We start from the raw sequence: 16,954 nt of genomic DNA, 5'->3' as shown, positions 1-16,954 counted from the left end.
AACTTGGTATTGGAATCTAGGTGTCCTGCCTTCCTGTCCCCATGCAGTGGAACATGTGGTGCCGAAAATAGTTGTTCCATTTATGTATATTATCTCTAAGGAGTTTTCTGAGAGGGGGGGAGGAGAGAGTGAGAGAGAGAGAGAGAGAGATGATACTTCCTTGAGATTAGATACCCAGAAACCACAAGGCTGGCACTCTGCATGGCCTATGAGAGTCAATGCCCTCTTCATTCCAAAGGAAATGTAAGCTTTATTCAGTGTAAATTTGGCAGACAATAAATAGGCTAAATTTTGGGTAGGGGAAACATGAAGGAATAGGGCCGTGGGAGGCGGGTGGAATGGAAGGTATAGGAGAGGAAAAATATTTTCCCTCTATCCTTCTGGTATCTTGGCCACAACCCCCTACTCCACCATGTAATTAAAGGTTTAGCAGGAGATAAATTTAATTGTGTACGTAGGTACAGGAGCTGCTCAAAGATGTGAGACTCGAAGTTACATGACCAAAGCAGGAAACATTTATACCTTTTAGACAAATGATAAATTTGTAAGAATTGACGAGGTAAAGTAGTTTGGGCTTAGCATAGTAAGTTGGTGAAGAAGTGACAAGTTTTTTTGTATACAGCCTTCTAGGCCTTAAGTCCCCTGTCTCGGTGATAGGGGTGCCTTATCTCTTCCTGGTATGGGGCAGGCACATGAGAGATTTTATCTCCTGCTTTCAGGGGGACAAAGGAATGTCATAGTATCCTTCCTGCACCAGCTATTTGAGTACCTTTAATTTAAATAACCAATATGCCAAAATGACATGTTTTGGGGCAACGCATTCTGATCCCTTACAAAGGGCACCTGGGAGGGAGGTGAGGCATTGGTCCTTGACACAAAGTCTGGAAAATTTGAATTACATGCAGGTCGTGAGGATATTCCCACACCCAAATTAAGGACATAAACTCCGAGAGGAAGATTTTACAAAGTTCTGCTTGCTGAGGAACATTTTTGTCTGATTTGGATGCTATGTCGTATAGCACTTTGTTATCTAAGAAAGCCTATAGTTAGAAAACACATTGGTACACACACATATACAGGTGAGGGTGGTAGGATTCGGGATTGACACAATCATAGTAATAATTCTCATTCATTCAAGTCCTAAAACATGCCAGGCAACTGTGCTCTGTGCTTTAGATACTTCAAATTCATTGCAGCAGTCCTAGAAGGCAGGGCTTATCACACCAAATTCATATATGAAGATCCTCAGTCTCAAAGAGTATGTGCTTGTCCTGAATTTCACATGTCTAGTATGTGCTGGAAGTAGACTCTGAATTCATCTTGAGCCCTTTCTGTTTTACTCTTGCTAGCCTGAATCGGACCTGTCTTTTAATTTCTCTTCTCCACTATTCCTTAATGCCTCTCAGGATGTAAAAAGGAGGATGTTGTAGCCAAGGAACTTAAGGCAGGTTTAAAAGAGGAAGGTTGAAATAAGAAACACAATATGGCCACTGTCTGTGGGCTTCATTTAACTAGGGATGTCCACTCCTAAGCCCAGGGCTCCCTGAGAGCTGACTCTGCCTGGGAACTAGCATTTTTTATCTAGCTTCAGCTCTCTCTGCATTACGGTGCCCTTCCCCTGGGTCTTCCCCAGTGGCCCTCTTGTCCAAACTGGAACTTGACTGGCTGGCTGACTCTTCACTCTTACTCTGAAAGCCGCACCTTGTCCTCAATGCAAGAAAGAGGACAAGAATCACCTGCCTTCCTTCTGACTTAGAGCATTCCAACTCCCTGGTGGTCCCTTCTCTCACCATGTACCCCAGTGACAGCCACATCCTGTTCCACATAATAGGTAACTTTGACATTGAAATTTAGACCTGGCCACCCATTGGGAATCTCCACTGTTTCTCAAAATGTTTTCCCTAAGAGCTTCTGATTATGGTCTGATATATCATACAGCTTATCAATTAGGGAGATATAAAACCAAAGTTGGAGAGGGGCTTTTGAAACCACTCTGATATTTACATTAGAAATTTTAATGAGCTTTTTGTTTGTTTTGTTTTGTTTTTCCTGCAACACTGGCCACTGAAACCATACACCTATGAGCTTATCTATGTGGCTAATAACCAAAGCCTCCCTCGCAAGTGACAGTTGAGGAAAGATCCAGGAGCATGGAAATCACTTCCCGGGAAGCATCTACTGAAGATCAATTTCCTGAAGTCCCTGGAGTCCTTCAAGAATGTGAAAAAATTGTTTATTGACAGACATGCCACCTTTGGTTAGCAAGATCAAAAGAAGTCAGTGTCCTTCTGCCGCCTCTGGTCTAACTGCTTGACCAGGAGAAAATCCTAGTTGTCCCTTGTGCTTAATGTCCCCATACAAGTGTTCATGCAGGTTTCATTGTCTCGATGGTGGCAGAAACATGTAGATTTTGGCCAGGCACGAAAAGGAAGAAGAAAAGTACTATCCTACTCAGATTTTACAAGTTATTGCATAGGTCAGTGCAGAAAGGTACTACAGAGTGAAGACGGCAAACCCACACCAGCTGATATTGTTTATAGGATCCTTTTGAAAAGTTTAGTGAGCCAGTGTCATATAGTAGGATCTCAAAACGTTGGAGACTGCAAAGAAATTTGGCCTCTGCAGAAATCCTACCAGAAATAAAGAGGATGGGCATCATAAAATCAATAGCAATGTTCTATTGAGGCACCTACATGTACACACTTTATGAGGAAACTGACGTGCTCATCTAGCATCTTGCCCATTGTTTCCTTTCTGGGCTCCCAGGTAATTTTTTCAAAGTGTACTTGTAGTTAGAAAGAATCATGTGACTGGCCCTTGCCTTTGGTCTGTGAGCAGAAGCAATATTTGTTATTTCCAGCCAAAGCCTTTCATATCTAGTTTTTCACCTTCTAAGTTTCTTCTTGTGTCAATCAGTAAGCATGGAAATCCTGTGTTTACAGTGTAGACCTATAAGAAGCAAGCAGCTGGGACCCCTGTGTCATCTGTTTAGCACAGAATGTCTACCAGGCCACATGAGAAATAAACTTTTAATGTACTAAGCTGTTCATATTTCAGGCGTGTCCATTATAATCATTGAGCAGTAACTTTTTTCAGTTAAACAGCTACTGTGTCTGCTTTTTTGGCTTATTGAAGTATTTTAATCACTAAGAAAGCTGTGCATGTAGACTTGTTGCAAGACATTATAACAATACTAAGAATGACAGTTTGTCTCCCGTTTTACCAGCCAAAATTCTGCCCCTTCCTCAAAGGCGAACAATTAACATCAGGCACTATATTATTTTAAAGCTGATCCTAGTTCTTTTCCATACACAGATGTACTTTAAAAACATTCTGTGCTTTTTTCATATACACGGGTTCACTAATCTTTTTTCATTCTTTCATTATTCCAAACCAATATAAATTGTTTCCTCAGACATTGTAGTTTTCCCATCTTTAGGTTCATTATGGTCTTTTTTTATACGTTCCATTGTCTCCAATGAGTTTAAACTTCTTCTTGAGTCTTGAAGAAATAAATACAGTCATAGTAACTGTTTTTGATGTCCTGGTCTACTCATTCTATTACCTGTACCATTTCCAGGTCAGTTTAGATGGATTAATTTCCCCTAATTATTGGTTATATCTGCCTGCTTCTTTGACATGCTGGTAAACTTTGACTGGATGCCAGACATTGCAAAATTATGATTTTTACCTTGTTCACACTTGTGCAGAACAAATGCACATTTAAAAAGTACATCAATATTCTCAAGCTCTGTTTTGTAATGCTTATCGAGCTAACTTAGAAAGAAAATAATCTTTTCGTTCCTTGCTTTCGAGCTTTGTTACATGGGCCAGGGCAGCATTCATAACCATGGCTTATGTCACCACACTACTGGGCAAAGTTTATGAGTACTCTCCTGATGCCCATGAATGATAGCAGTTCATCACACTCTGTACAGGAAGTTGCCCCAAGCCTTGTATGGGCTCCTCAGTTCTTTCTTTGTGCAGCTCTCTCCTCTGTGGTACTCTCTCTCTCTCTCTCTCTCTCTTTCCTTCTCTCTCTCTCATAAAACCTGGCTGCCTAGTCTTTCCCAGTATCTTAGCTTCATCTCCTCCACTCAGAGGGACCCTAGGCTACATCTGGGCTCTAGGCAGCAAGCTGTGGCCATTATAGGGCTCACATCCTTGTTTTTACCTCTCTCAGCAATTACTGTCTCTCATGTCTGATGTCCAGTATATTCTATACTGTTGTCCACACATTCACTTGTTTCTGTGCTTGTTTCAGGCAAGTGGTAAAATCCGGGCCCAGTTATTCCATCTGGACCAGAAGTAGAAGTTGTATCAGTCATAAGAAAGATCAAAATTTTTGCAGCATGTAAAAGTCTGAAAAGAACCAACCAAACATCCTCAGACACATTAAAGTTAGCATTGAAAGACTGTGGCAACCACTCAAACACAGACACCTATATGAGTCTATCCTTCCGAGTTTCATATAATTATACAGTAGATAAGATTGACCTTAAGATCTTTTTTCAGAAATATGACCTTGAGATTGATTCAAGTTATAAGGAGTCACATGTCCCTTCTTTTTATTGGGGTACAGTGTTACCCTCATATAGATAATAGCCTTTTATCCATTCCTCATTGAAGGACATGGTGTTTTGCTTCAGTTTTCGGCTATTACAAATAAAGGTTCTGTGAACATTCATATGCAGTATTTTGTGTGAGAAGAAGTTTTTCTGTTTTTTTTTTCTCTAGGAAAATGTGCAGTAGGGGCCTGATACAACATAAGCATAAGTTAAGTGCGTTAGAAACTTTCCGAGCGCTATTCCAGAGAACCTGGACCATTCTGCATTCTCACCATTGTGTATGAGAGATTCAAAGATCCATACTCCACATTTTCTAAGTGTTTTTTTTTTTTTGTTTGTTTGGCTCATGGTTTCCTTGTTTTCTTCCATTTCAATAGATATGTAGTTGCACCTCATCGAGGTTTAAATTACATTTCCTTAAAGGATAATGATGTTTAATGTAGCTTCATCATCTTATCTGGTATCCATACGTCTTCTTTGGTAAAGTGTGTGCTCAAGTCCTTATGCCAGTGTTCTAATGTGGCTCTGTTTTTGTTGCTATTGAGCGCATAGAGAGGTTCTCTTCTATTTAGGGAACAAGCTCTTTCTCAGATTTGTGATTTGCAATGTCTCTCCCAGTGTGTGTATTTGTTTTCTTTTTCCTTATCAGTGAAAAAAAAGTTAATTTTGGTTAAGGCTGGTATAGAGATGTTTGATTTTATGGATTAATGTCAGGTGTAAGAACTTTTCACAATGAAGCAGAGGGGCATGCCACACAGTGTGGGTTTGTAGTCTGCAGTAGAAGATCTATGACAGATAGCTTGGAGGGAACATTTAAAATTCTCGCTTAGTTATCCTCATGTGCCTTGGTACAGAGGATTTCTATTGCTTCATGAGAATTCCAATGGGGCATCTCAAAACATGAGCTTCCGTCAAGTACCCATTGTGCCATTTCGGGAAGCAAAAATGTTTGAGTGTTTGAGTCCGTATGACTCTAGAGACTATAATAAACATTGGAAACCTCTTCGTTGGAGATAACTGGCCTTTTACAATTATTATTTAAGAGAATATAAGAATGGACCAGAATAGAATAACAAGTGAATCACATGTGGTAGGATGGGGTTTTTTTACATGAAACTTGAGAAATACATACATACAGGTGAGACAGAGAAAATCCATCAGTTGATATTGCTTAACATTATATGTACATATATATTTTTCCTTATTGTAACCATTGGGGCTGATCAGAGTTTGTGATGCCCAATGCAGGGGGAAGGGAGAGGGATAGCGACGGCGCAGAGTGTAGTTTGCATTTTTCCTCGGTTCTCCCTCATTGACGCAGTGAAGAATCACAGGTCGGAGAGATTTAGAAAATATTATTAAAAGTATATTTTAGGAAAAAAAAAGAGAATGCCCCAAGGAGGCACACAGTACCAGTGAAGAGCTGTAACAGAGCATTGTAATAACAACCACAACAATAACAATAGGGCAAAAAGGGCCACAAAAGGGCAAAAAAGGGACTCAGAAGTGGGATGTCTGCATTATATTTGGCCATGATAAGTGGTGGTTCCAAAGGCATTCCTAGGTGATCAGCAACATGAGGGTCATTTTGATTGACACTTTGCTGCCATATAACTCTTTGCCTAGTTCACACGTGTGTACCCTGGATTACACTACTACCATTGCGGTGTTCTTTGGCAGCCTCTAGGCAGGCCCCTTTTTCTTTGTCCCCTTGTTGCTCATGTCTGACTAGCTACCTAACAATATTGTGAGTGATGGGTGAAAAAAGTCACTAGGCTAGACGAGGCAATGTTAGATAATGTTAGAACTTTAGGGGCTCGCAAATCTTGTGTAGTCCTGAAGAGACTAATTCTACAGGATAAATAGAGGAAACAGAGCACTGTGTTTTTTTTTTCTCTGACAGCCCACCCCTATCCTAGCTCCTGCCTTGTGCTGCAGCTTCCCATTTGTGCCTGGGACCCAGACCATTTCTTTAAAGCTAGGCAAAAATCTCATAGCGTGGAGGGATGTGATATGTCCAGAGACCTTTATAGTCAGGAGCCAGAATTCAACTGCAGATATAGAGGCTCCCATGACTTGTTCTCCCCTGCTCACATCCTCTGATATCCCCTGCTCGTATTCAGTCCTGTTACTGACACGATAGATGTCCCCAGGCTCTTTCACTCGTTCCACTCCAGATTGATTGATGCCCTTAATGACCAATGCTGCTGGCTCTCTAGTTTGACAGACGGGTGAACGTTTTCTTGATGCTATTTCTTCTGTTAAGTATGATCTACATCCCAGATAATTTTACAAGCATTACCAATTACCAAAGAAAGAATGAGACTAGTTAAATATTGTTGTATAGCATATAGGGGCAGAGATTTAAATATTCTCTGAGAACACTAGAAATATAGCAATACCTCAGGACCAACAAATGGCAGACACGAAAACATTTCCACCTATAGAAGAATTTAAGGTAATAAATTCAAAGAACCCCAGAGAATGAGAAAATTTACATTCGATTAGCCCTTATGGAGATCGATAAGGTCACAATTATCAGAGTGCCAAGTCACCCGAAAGGAGGCATGCAGACATTACATATGTCAAAATGGAAATTAGAGAACTCACCTCTAGAGTGACGTCTTGCCAAACACAGAAATACTGAGCCAAAACAACAAACACTCCCCACCCCCCAAACCAACAAACAAGCAAACAAAAAAACTAATCTGTTCAGGCCTCTACTTGCACCTATTGGTGACTGTCACATTGAGTGTCAGATAAAACAAGCATTCATTGTTTTTTTTGGTTACACTACTATATGCCTAAAAATTCCATCATAAATGGATTATTAAAACATCGCAACTTTAAATTCGAATTCCCAAGTGAAATGCTATTTGTTAGCAAAATCTCACATGCAAAGGCGGCCCATTAGAAATAAAAATTTTAATGGATGATTACAATGTGGAACTCTGGTCCCAAACCACCTAGATCCGATCAAGTCCGAGGCCACTTATTACCATATAATCAGGCAAGACAAATCAGCATCATATGTAAGTTTTCACCAATCACGTGAAAAGATCTGAATCACTCCGCGCATTTTACAAGCGAGCTCTCCTTGACACAAACCTAGACAGATGAGAATGACCAAGACCCAAGGAAAGACTATCTGAGCCAAGCCCACTCCACTGTTCAAAGCCGGACGGAAACATAATCCAGACGAATAATAGCAACAGAGGGAACTGAAAAATGCAGCGAGGAGAGAGAACCATTCATCATCTGCATTGATTTCTGCGTACTGCAATGTTGAAAAACGCAAAAAATCAGCGGCTTTTTAAAGTCGTTCGCCTAGTCCTCTCCTGTACGAAGTAACAATTTTAGCACAGATTTGCACTAAGTCTGAATGTTGAAGAGAAGGAATAGATGAATATGATTTCCTCTGACAGCCCACACCAGCTGTCCTGGCCCTTGCCCGCCTTTTTCTCTGGATTTCCCCACTTGCATTACGACGGGGACAGACCCGTTCCGATCTCCACAAGGGTTGCGGTAAGTGACCCCATCAAGAGATTGCGGGAATTGTGGCATTTCCCAGGAGGCCTTCGGTCGTGAGAAAGAAGCCCAAACGAGAGAACCCCCATGTATGAGGACAAGGAGACCAACACCAGAGGAATAAACGTGACCGGCTGGGGGTGGGGGTCAGTTCCCAGGCGATGGGACCAAAGCCTGCTTTCAGCCCTAAAAGCCCAGGCAGTGCTCTCGGGATGCAGCGTCTCCTCGGTTCGTTCAGGATCTCAGGGACACGAGGACCTTGGCATGGAGGGGCACGACGAGGAGACTAGCTCAGCGGAGGTGAAGGAATCCCGGGGGATGCAGAAGTCATAGGAGGGACTCTGAGCAGGGACTAGCAACAACTTTCACCATGAAACTGGGCAGGGTGCACAGAGCCCCGCCCCGGTGGCTGGTGGCGGAAGCCACAGACAGGGTTAACCGGAAGTCCCGCCTCCCCCTCCCCCACTGTCCCTGTTTCAGACTGTGCGGGCTGAGAGGGTTCCATTTGATGCGCGGCGGGATCCAATCAACCAGGATTCCAATCCGCAGCGCAAGCGGTGTCCCTGCCCTGCCAGGTGTTCAGGGGGTCTCTAAACGAGGACTCAGGGCAACACCTATCACAGAAAAGAGGGAGTGGACTAGATAAGTGCCCCGCCCGCACCCGGGAGGCCTGTGGGGTGACCCCCCCACCACTTCCTCTGTGGAGAGCTGCGTGGGGGCCTTTGTGCACATGTGTGTGGGGTGGTTTTGGGGAGGGGGTGAGGCAGAATAAGAGCCTTGGACCTGCCAGTGGTCATGAAAATGCCCCTGTGCGCGACGAGGACTTGGGCACCAGACACTCAACATAGTGGCGGGCCTCCCTGAGCCTGGGCCTGTCCGTCGGCCTGGGAGGCCCCGGGTAGGACGGCTCCTACGTGTTGCTGATTTCTGCTTCCGGAATCTAGGGAAGTGAGCCCTTCGGACGGAGGAAGGCAGTGCCATGTTTGCAAAGGACAGAGTTCCGGGCCCCGCTGGAGTCCGGATAGGCCCTGGTGAATTCTTAGGTTTCGGCTAACGCCGGTGTAAGTCATACGGTTCCGTCGACCCGAGGGAATTCTGGGTCGCATCGACCCCGGGGGCGTAGGTGTGGCTCAGTGTCTCGCCGCCTTTTTCAGCCCTGGAGTCCTGTGCTTGAGATGCAGCCCCACTTCCACGTTGGGGTTCTCAGAGAGGAAGGGCCTCCATTGGAATTGGCGCCTTAGGTAATAGATGGCACGGGTACGGACCAACCTGTATTCAATTTGAGAGAGCACCTGCGATTATTGTGGGACTAACTAACTCACGGCAGAGGGGGCTCCGGCCCTTTGCCCTGCCCTCAGCCCCGAGAGCCCGTGAAGGTTATGGCAGCAGGAGGTGACCCTCTGTTGCTACTCTGGGTCCCGAGAAGGTGAATTTGTTCCAAATAGATGATTCAGTGGGAGGCGGGTCCCAGGCCCTGGCAGGTGCACTGGGTTATGTTGTAAAGGGCAAAGTGACCATGTAAAATAGTTGTCCCGCAGATCACAGGAAACCCTTGCGAGGGTCCTGGGCTGTGATAGCGTGATGAGACACCGAGTCGTTCTTCCGTGGTGTTTTTTGTTCCCTGGGAGCGTGGCCTGAAGGTGATGGAGAAACTCATGTCAGAAGGATCCGGGGCCTTGCCAGGATTCCAGGTGAAGATCCCAGGCACAGCCCTCTCATCTCTTTCTTCTCAGTTGTCTCAATGAGAATAGGCCCTTTCGGCAGGGGTGACCATAGGTATCCGAAGGTGGGGACTGAGGTCTGAGCCGTAGCCAAAGGAAAATACCATGGGTGATGCTGAGAAAACCACCCATCCCCTTTAAGTCCAGGCGTCAAACATCACTCTGCTTAGTTTTGCTGTCATCGCTGGGAGGCCGTGGACAGAACTGTGAGGTGAGATATCGCCTGATTTCCTGCTCATGGAACTTTGGGTGAAGAAGATTGTTCTGTGGAGGTGATGTGTCTGATCACAGGACCTATCGATAGTCAAGGGAAGGACCTTAAACGAGGCTGATGGGGGACACCCACTCTTTAACAGAATGATCTCAGCATAGCCCCATGCTGCTGTCGCCCTTGGAAACCACAGATGGGATGGCCCTTAATTCATCCTCATGGGTCACAGGGACAGGACTGTTTTGTGTGAGGGAGGCCACTCAGGTCAGTAGATGGGAAGGGTCTCACATTACTGTCAGGGGTCAAAGTGTGAGATGTCATTTGAGCAAAGACCATGAAAGGAGCTGTGATTTGCGTCTGGTGGATAGCCTTCATTTATCATGGGGGAGGTTGACCCAGGCTCTATGGATTCCTAGGTAATGAACCGGATGTGAGTCCTGAGCAAGCCCACCTTCCTCAGAACAGGAATGGCTCTACAGAGCGCCCAACCGCTTACTGTCATGTTGAGAATTCTCAGCCTGGTTGGCCAGCTGCCTCCTGAGGAGTATTCAGGAATTCCTCCTTCATGTTCTTGGGGGACACAGAAACCAGGAGGTCAGGGAGACCTGTGAGGCACTATGGCACTGTTCTCAGGAGAGGTTCCACTGGAGATGGCTTTCGTCAGAGCCCCCACCAGTTGAATTTAGTGGCTGAGGCCACTCACATCTTAATTCTTTCTCTAGGCAGTGATTCTCCATTGCCTTCCTTCTGTTTACACTTCTGATTCTTCCAGCTTACAAGAGTCATGATGCCTTTCGTCCAAGAATCCACAGTGCTCCCCTGAGCAATCCTGTCGGAGGCCACAGTGAGATGCAAGGACTGGAGTGTGCACAGATCCTCAAGGCTCTGGAGGAGACCCATCTCGTCTCCATCCTGCAGCGCCCCTGCAATTCGAAGGGAGGCTCCTGGCACTGGTACACCTAATGCTCCTAAGGGTCTTCAGAGTTCCTACTGGTCTTCCATTGCCACACGGCCCACCTCATCAGCCATTCGGTGAGGGCTCCGGTGGCCAGAAGGGGAAGGCTAACACCTCCCAGGCCAGGCCGGGCCCCAGAATGTGCCCATAGAGTTGCTATTGATAAGCATGCAGCTTTGCTGGTGAATTTTCATGCTGTTCAAGTATCAAACGAAGAGCCGATAACCAAGGCGGATATGTTGAAGAGTGTCGTCAAAGAGTACAAAGACCACTTCATTGAGATCTTCCTAAAAGCCTGCGAGCGCATGGAGATGATCTTTGGCCTTGATGTGAAGGAAAGATCCCACCAACCAGTGCTATGTCCTTCTCATCAAGATGGGCTCACCTACGATGGGCTGCTGCATGTGAAAAGGGCGTTGCCAAGACCGGCCATTTCTGATTCTCATCCTGGGTGTGATCTTCATGAAGGGCAACCATGCCACCGAAGAGGAAGTCTGGGAAGTTCTGAGCCTGACAGGGGGTACGTTTCGGGAGGAAGCACTTCATCTTCGGTGAGCCCAGGGAGCTCATCACCAAAAGTTTTGTGAAGGAAAAATACTGAAAGTACCAGCGGGTAGCCAACAGTGATCCTGGCACAATTTGAGTTCCTCTGGGGCCTGAGAGCCCCACGCTGAAGTCACCAAGATGCAAGTCCTCGAGTTCCTGTCCAGGTTCACGGGACCGACCGAGTTTCTTCCATTCAGTATGAGGAGGCTTTGCAAGATGAAGAGGAGAGGGCCACGCCCGAATTTCAGCTGGGGCTGTCTGCCTCCATGGTCAATGCCAGTTCTAACGCCAAGCCTAGCAGCTTCTCCTACACCTAGGGCAGTCAGGGAGGGTTTCCTCCTACATTGTTTAAAGAGGCAGTTAGTGTTCTTAGAATTTATGTCTGACATGGAGCTGAAAGGAACATGGTACATGTGCTGTTTTCCTATTTTATATGTGTAAGTTGAAAATGTATCTTATTTTTTGACATGCGGATTACTCAACTGTTTGTTTAGATTTAATTAGCTTCAAAATCTCCAAATTTGTGAAAGATATTGGTCAGAATTTCATGCTCTGATGAGGTTTGTAGTGAGAGTTCTACTGTTTTGGAAAGCTGATGTGAATCCATCCATCCTGTGTTGTCATCTGGAATGAAATAACGTTGCACTGCTATAGGCATTTTCTTGGCAATGTAAAGGAAATCAGCCTTAAAATAGTTGGGATCAATAGAGAAAAAAGAGAGAAAATCTAAATGATATTTAAATCTTGGCTTTCTTTATTTTTTTTTTCAGGGCTGTTTTCTGTACAAATAAGTGATGCGTACATGTATTTGCTTTGCTCTTTCAAGAATGTAGGCAGAAATAAATCTTAATAAATCAGACCTGATGCTCTTTGGCTTATTTATTCCCCATACGGTTCATGAACAGCCGATCTTGGAAAGCACTGTGCCAGTACTGGGAATGCTAGGATTTATTGAATCAGGACCTGCTCATTGAATTGTAACATAGAGAAGCAATAATCTTTTAAGGGGCATGGTGCGATGTTCTAATAAATACCTAAAGGAGAAGTAAAACGAAGTGTGAGTTGGTAGATGGACAGTCCACATGAGACTGTCAGAGTGTTATGCAGTTAGGAATGGCGTTTGGGGCTCGGGGAAACTTCAAGTCCTTCAGTGGGAGTTACTGTCAGATTAAACTAGGTAAATGGTGAGTCGGATGAGGCTGAGGGTTATTGTGAGTGGGAGCACACACACCACAGATTGGATTCTCACGGTTGAAAACCAAAGTCTGTAGTGCCAAAATGCTGTAAACTCTTACCGTTGGATCCCAAGCGCACCAGAGACAGATTCTCAACTGGTAGTGGAATCTAGGTGTTTCCTGCCTTCCTGTCCCCATGCAGTGGAACATGGTGCCGAAAATAGTTGTTCCTTTATGTATATTATCTCTAAGGAGTTTTCTGAGAGGGGGGAGGATAGAGTGAGAGAGAGAGAGAGAGAGATGATACTTCCTTGAGATTAGATACCCAGAAACCACAGGCTGGCACTCTGCCATGGCCTATGAGAGTCAATGCCCTCTCATTCCAAAGGAAATTTAGCTTATTCAGTGTAATTTGGCAGACAATAAATAGGCTAAATTTTGGGTAGGGGAAACATGAAGGAATAGGGCCGTGGGAGGCGGTTGGAATGGAAGGTATAGGAGAGAAAAATATTTTTCCCTCTACCTTCTGGTATCTTGGCCACAACCCCCTACTCCACCATGTAATAAAAGGTTTAGCAGGAGATAATTTTAATTGTGTACGTAGGTACAGGAGCTGCTCAAAGATGTGAGACTCGAAGTTACATGACCAAGCAGGAAACATTTATACCTTTTAGACAAATGATAAATTTGTAAAGAATTGACGAGGTAAAGTAGTTTGGGCTTAGCATAGTAAGTTGGTGGAAGAAGTGACAAGTTTTTTGTATACAGCCTTCAGGCCTTAAGTCCCTGTCTCTCGGTGATAGGGGTGCCTTATCTCTTCCTGGTATGGGGCAGGCACATGAGAGATTTATCTCCTGCTTTCAGGGGGACAAAGGAAGGTCATAGTATCCTTCCTGCACCAGCTATTTGAGTACCTTTAATTTAAAATAACCAATATGCCAAAATGACATGTTTTGGGGCAACGCATTCTGATCCCTTACAAAGGGCACCTGGGAGGGAGGTGAGGCATTGGTCCTTGACACAAAGTCTGGAAAATTTGAATTAAATGCAGGTCGTGAGGATATTCCCACACCCAATTAAAGGACATAAACTCCGAGAGGAAGATTTTACAAAGTTCTGCTTGCTGAGGAACATTTTTGTCTGATTTGGATGCTATGTCGTATAGCACTTTGTTATCTAAGAAGCCTATAGTTAGAAAACACATTGTTACACACACATATACAGGTGAGGGTGGTAGGATTCGGGATTGACACAATCATAGTAATAATTCTCATTCATTCAAGTCCTAAAACATGCCAGGCACTGTGCTCTGTGCTTTAGAATACTTCCAAATTCATTGCAGCAGTCCTAGAAGGCAGGGCTTATCACACACAAATTCATATATGAAGATTCTCCGTCTCAAAGAGTTATTGCTTGTCCTGAATTTCACATGTCTAGTATGTGCTGGAAGTAAGACCTCTGAATTCATCTTGAGCCCTTTCTGTTTTACTCTTGCTAGCCTGATCGGACCTGTCTTTTAATTTCTCTTCTCACTATTCCTTAATGCCTCTCAGGATGTAAAAAGGAGGATGTTGTAGCCAAGGAACTTAAGGCAGGTTTAAAAGAGGAAAGGTTGAAATAAGAACACAATATGGCCACTGTCTTGTGGGCTTCATTTAACTAGGGATGTCCACTCCTAAGCCCCAGGGCTCCCTGAGAGCTGACTCTTCTGCTGGGAACTAGCATTTTTTATCTAGCTTCAGCTCTCTCTGCATTACGGTTGCCCTTCCCCTGGGTCTTCCCCAGTGTGCCCTCTTGTCCAAACTGGAACTTTGACTGGCTGGCTGACTCTTCACTCTTACTCTGAAAGCCGCACCTTGTCCTCAATGCAAGAAAAGAGGACAAGAATCACCTGCCTTCCTTCTGACTTAGAGCATTCCAACTCCCTGGTGGTCCCTTCTCTCACCATGTACCCCAGTGACAGCACATCCTGTTCCACATAATAGGTAACTTTGACATTGAAATTTAGACCTGGCCAACCCATTGGGAATCTCCACTGTTTTCTCAAAATGTTTCCCTAAGAGCTTCTGATTATGGTCTGATATATCATACAGCTTATCAATTAGGGAGATATAAAACCAAAGTTGGAGAGGGGCTTTTGAAACCACTCTGATATTTACATTAGAATTTTAATGAGCTTTTTGTTTTGTTTTGTTTTGTTTTTCCTGCAACTGGCCACTGAACACAATACACTATGAGCTTATCTATGTGGCTAATAACCAAAGCCTCCCTCGCAAGTGACAGTTAGAGGAAAGATCCAGGAGCATGGAAATCACTTCCCGGAAGCATCTACTGAAGATCAATTTCCTGAAGTCCCTGGAGTCCTTCAAGAATGTGAAAAATTGTTTATTGACAGACATGCCACCTTTGGTTAGCAAGATCAAAGAAGTCAGTGTCCTTCTGCCGCCTCTGGTCTAACTGCTTGACCCAGGAGAAAATCCTAGTTGTCCCTTGTGCTTAATGTCCCCATACAAGTTGTTCATGCAGGTTTCATTGTCTCGATGGTGGCAGAAACATGTAGATTTTGGCCAGGCACGAAAAGGAAGAAGAAAAGTACTTTCCTACTCAGATTTTACAAGTTATTGCATAGGTCAGTGCAGAAAGGTACTACAGAGTGAAGACGGCAAAACCCACCCAGCTGATATTGTTTATAGGATCCTTTTGAAAAGTTTATGTGAGCCAGTGTCATATAGTAGGATCTCAAAACGTTGGAGAACTGCAAAGAAATTTGGCCTCTGCAGAAATCCTACCGGAAATAAAGAGGATGGGCATCATAAAATCTAATAGCAATGTTCTATTGAGCACCTACATGTAACACTTTATGAGGAAACTGAACGTGCTCATCTAGATTTGCCATTGTTTCCTTTCTGGGCTCCCAGGTAAATTTTTCAAATGTACTTGTAGTTAGAAAGATCATGTGACTGGCCCTTGCCTTTGGTCTGTGAGCAGAAGCAATATTTGTTATTTCCAGGCCAAAGCCTTTCATATCTAGTTTTCCACCTTCTAAGTTTTCTTCTTGTGTCAATCAGTAAGCATGGAAATCCTGTGTTTACAGTGTAGACCTATAAGAAGCAAGCAGCTGGGACCCCCTGTGTCATCTGTTAGCACAGAATGTCTACCAGGCCACATGGAGAATAAACTTTTAATGTACTAAGCTGTTCATATTTCAGGCGTTGTCCATTATATCATTGAGCAGTAACTTTTTCCAGTTAAAACAGCTACTGTGTCTGCTTTTTGGCTTATTGAAGTATTTTAATCACTAAGAAAGCTGTGCATGTAGACTTGTTGCAAGACATTATAACAATACTAAGAACTGACAGTTGTCTCCCTTTTACAGCCAAAATTCTGCCCCTTCCTCAAAGGCGAACAAATTAACATCAGGCATATATTATTTTAAAGCTGATCCTAGTTCTTTTCCATACACAGATGTACTTTAAAAACATTCTGTGCTTTTTCTCATATACACGGGTTCACTAATCTTTTTCATTCTTTCATTATTCCAAACCAATATAAATTGTTTCCTCAGACATTGTAGTTTCCCATCTTTAGGTTCATTATGGGTCTTTTTTATACGTTCCATGTCTCCAATGAGTTTAAAACTTTCTTCTTGAGTCTTGAAGAAATAAATACAGTCATAGTAACTGTTTTGATGTCCTTGTCTACTCATTCTATTACCTGTACCATTTCCAGGTCAGTTTAGATGGATTAATTTCCCCTAATTATTGGTTATATATGCCTGCTTCTTTGCATGGCTGGTAAACTTTGACTGGATGCCAGACATTGCAAAATTATGATTTTTACCTTGTTCACACTTGTGCAGAACAATGCACATTTAAAAAGTACATCAATATTCTCAAGCTCTGTTCTGTAATGCTATCGAGCTACTTAGAAAGAAAATAATCTTTCGGTCCTTGCTTTCGAGCTTTGTTACATGGGACCAGGCAGCATTCATTAACCATGGCTTATGTCACCACACTACTGGGGCAAATGTTTCTGGCGTACTCTCCCTGATGCCCATGAATGATAGCAGTTCATCACTCTGACAGGAAGTGCCCCCAGCCTTGTATGGGCTCCTCAGTTCTTTCTTTGTGCAGCTCTCTCCTCTGTGGTACTCTCTCTCTCTCTCTCTCTTTCCTTCTCTCTCTCTCATAAACCTGGCTGCCTAGTCTTTCCCAGTATCTTAGCTTCATCTCCTCCACTCAGAGGGACCC

The 16,954-nt window shown here is 43.9% G+C and overlaps 1 pseudogene; it reads left to right on the top strand.

Moving 5' to 3' along the window:
• Positions 1 to 10,812: 10,812 nt before the first annotated feature.
• On the top strand, positions 10,813 to 12,006 carry LOC118607802 (annotated as a pseudogene).
• The last annotated feature ends 4,948 nt before the right edge of the window (positions 12,007 to 16,954 follow it).

This window comes from Rousettus aegyptiacus, unplaced genomic scaffold (genome assembly GCF_014176215.1).
Source record: "Rousettus aegyptiacus isolate mRouAeg1 unplaced genomic scaffold, mRouAeg1.p scaffold_m13_p_9, whole genome shotgun sequence".
NCBI classification, from domain to species: domain Eukaryota; kingdom Metazoa; phylum Chordata; class Mammalia; order Chiroptera; family Pteropodidae; genus Rousettus; species Rousettus aegyptiacus.
Note: the sequence above shows the minus strand (reverse complement) of the source record. Positions and strands in the feature narration are given on the sequence as shown.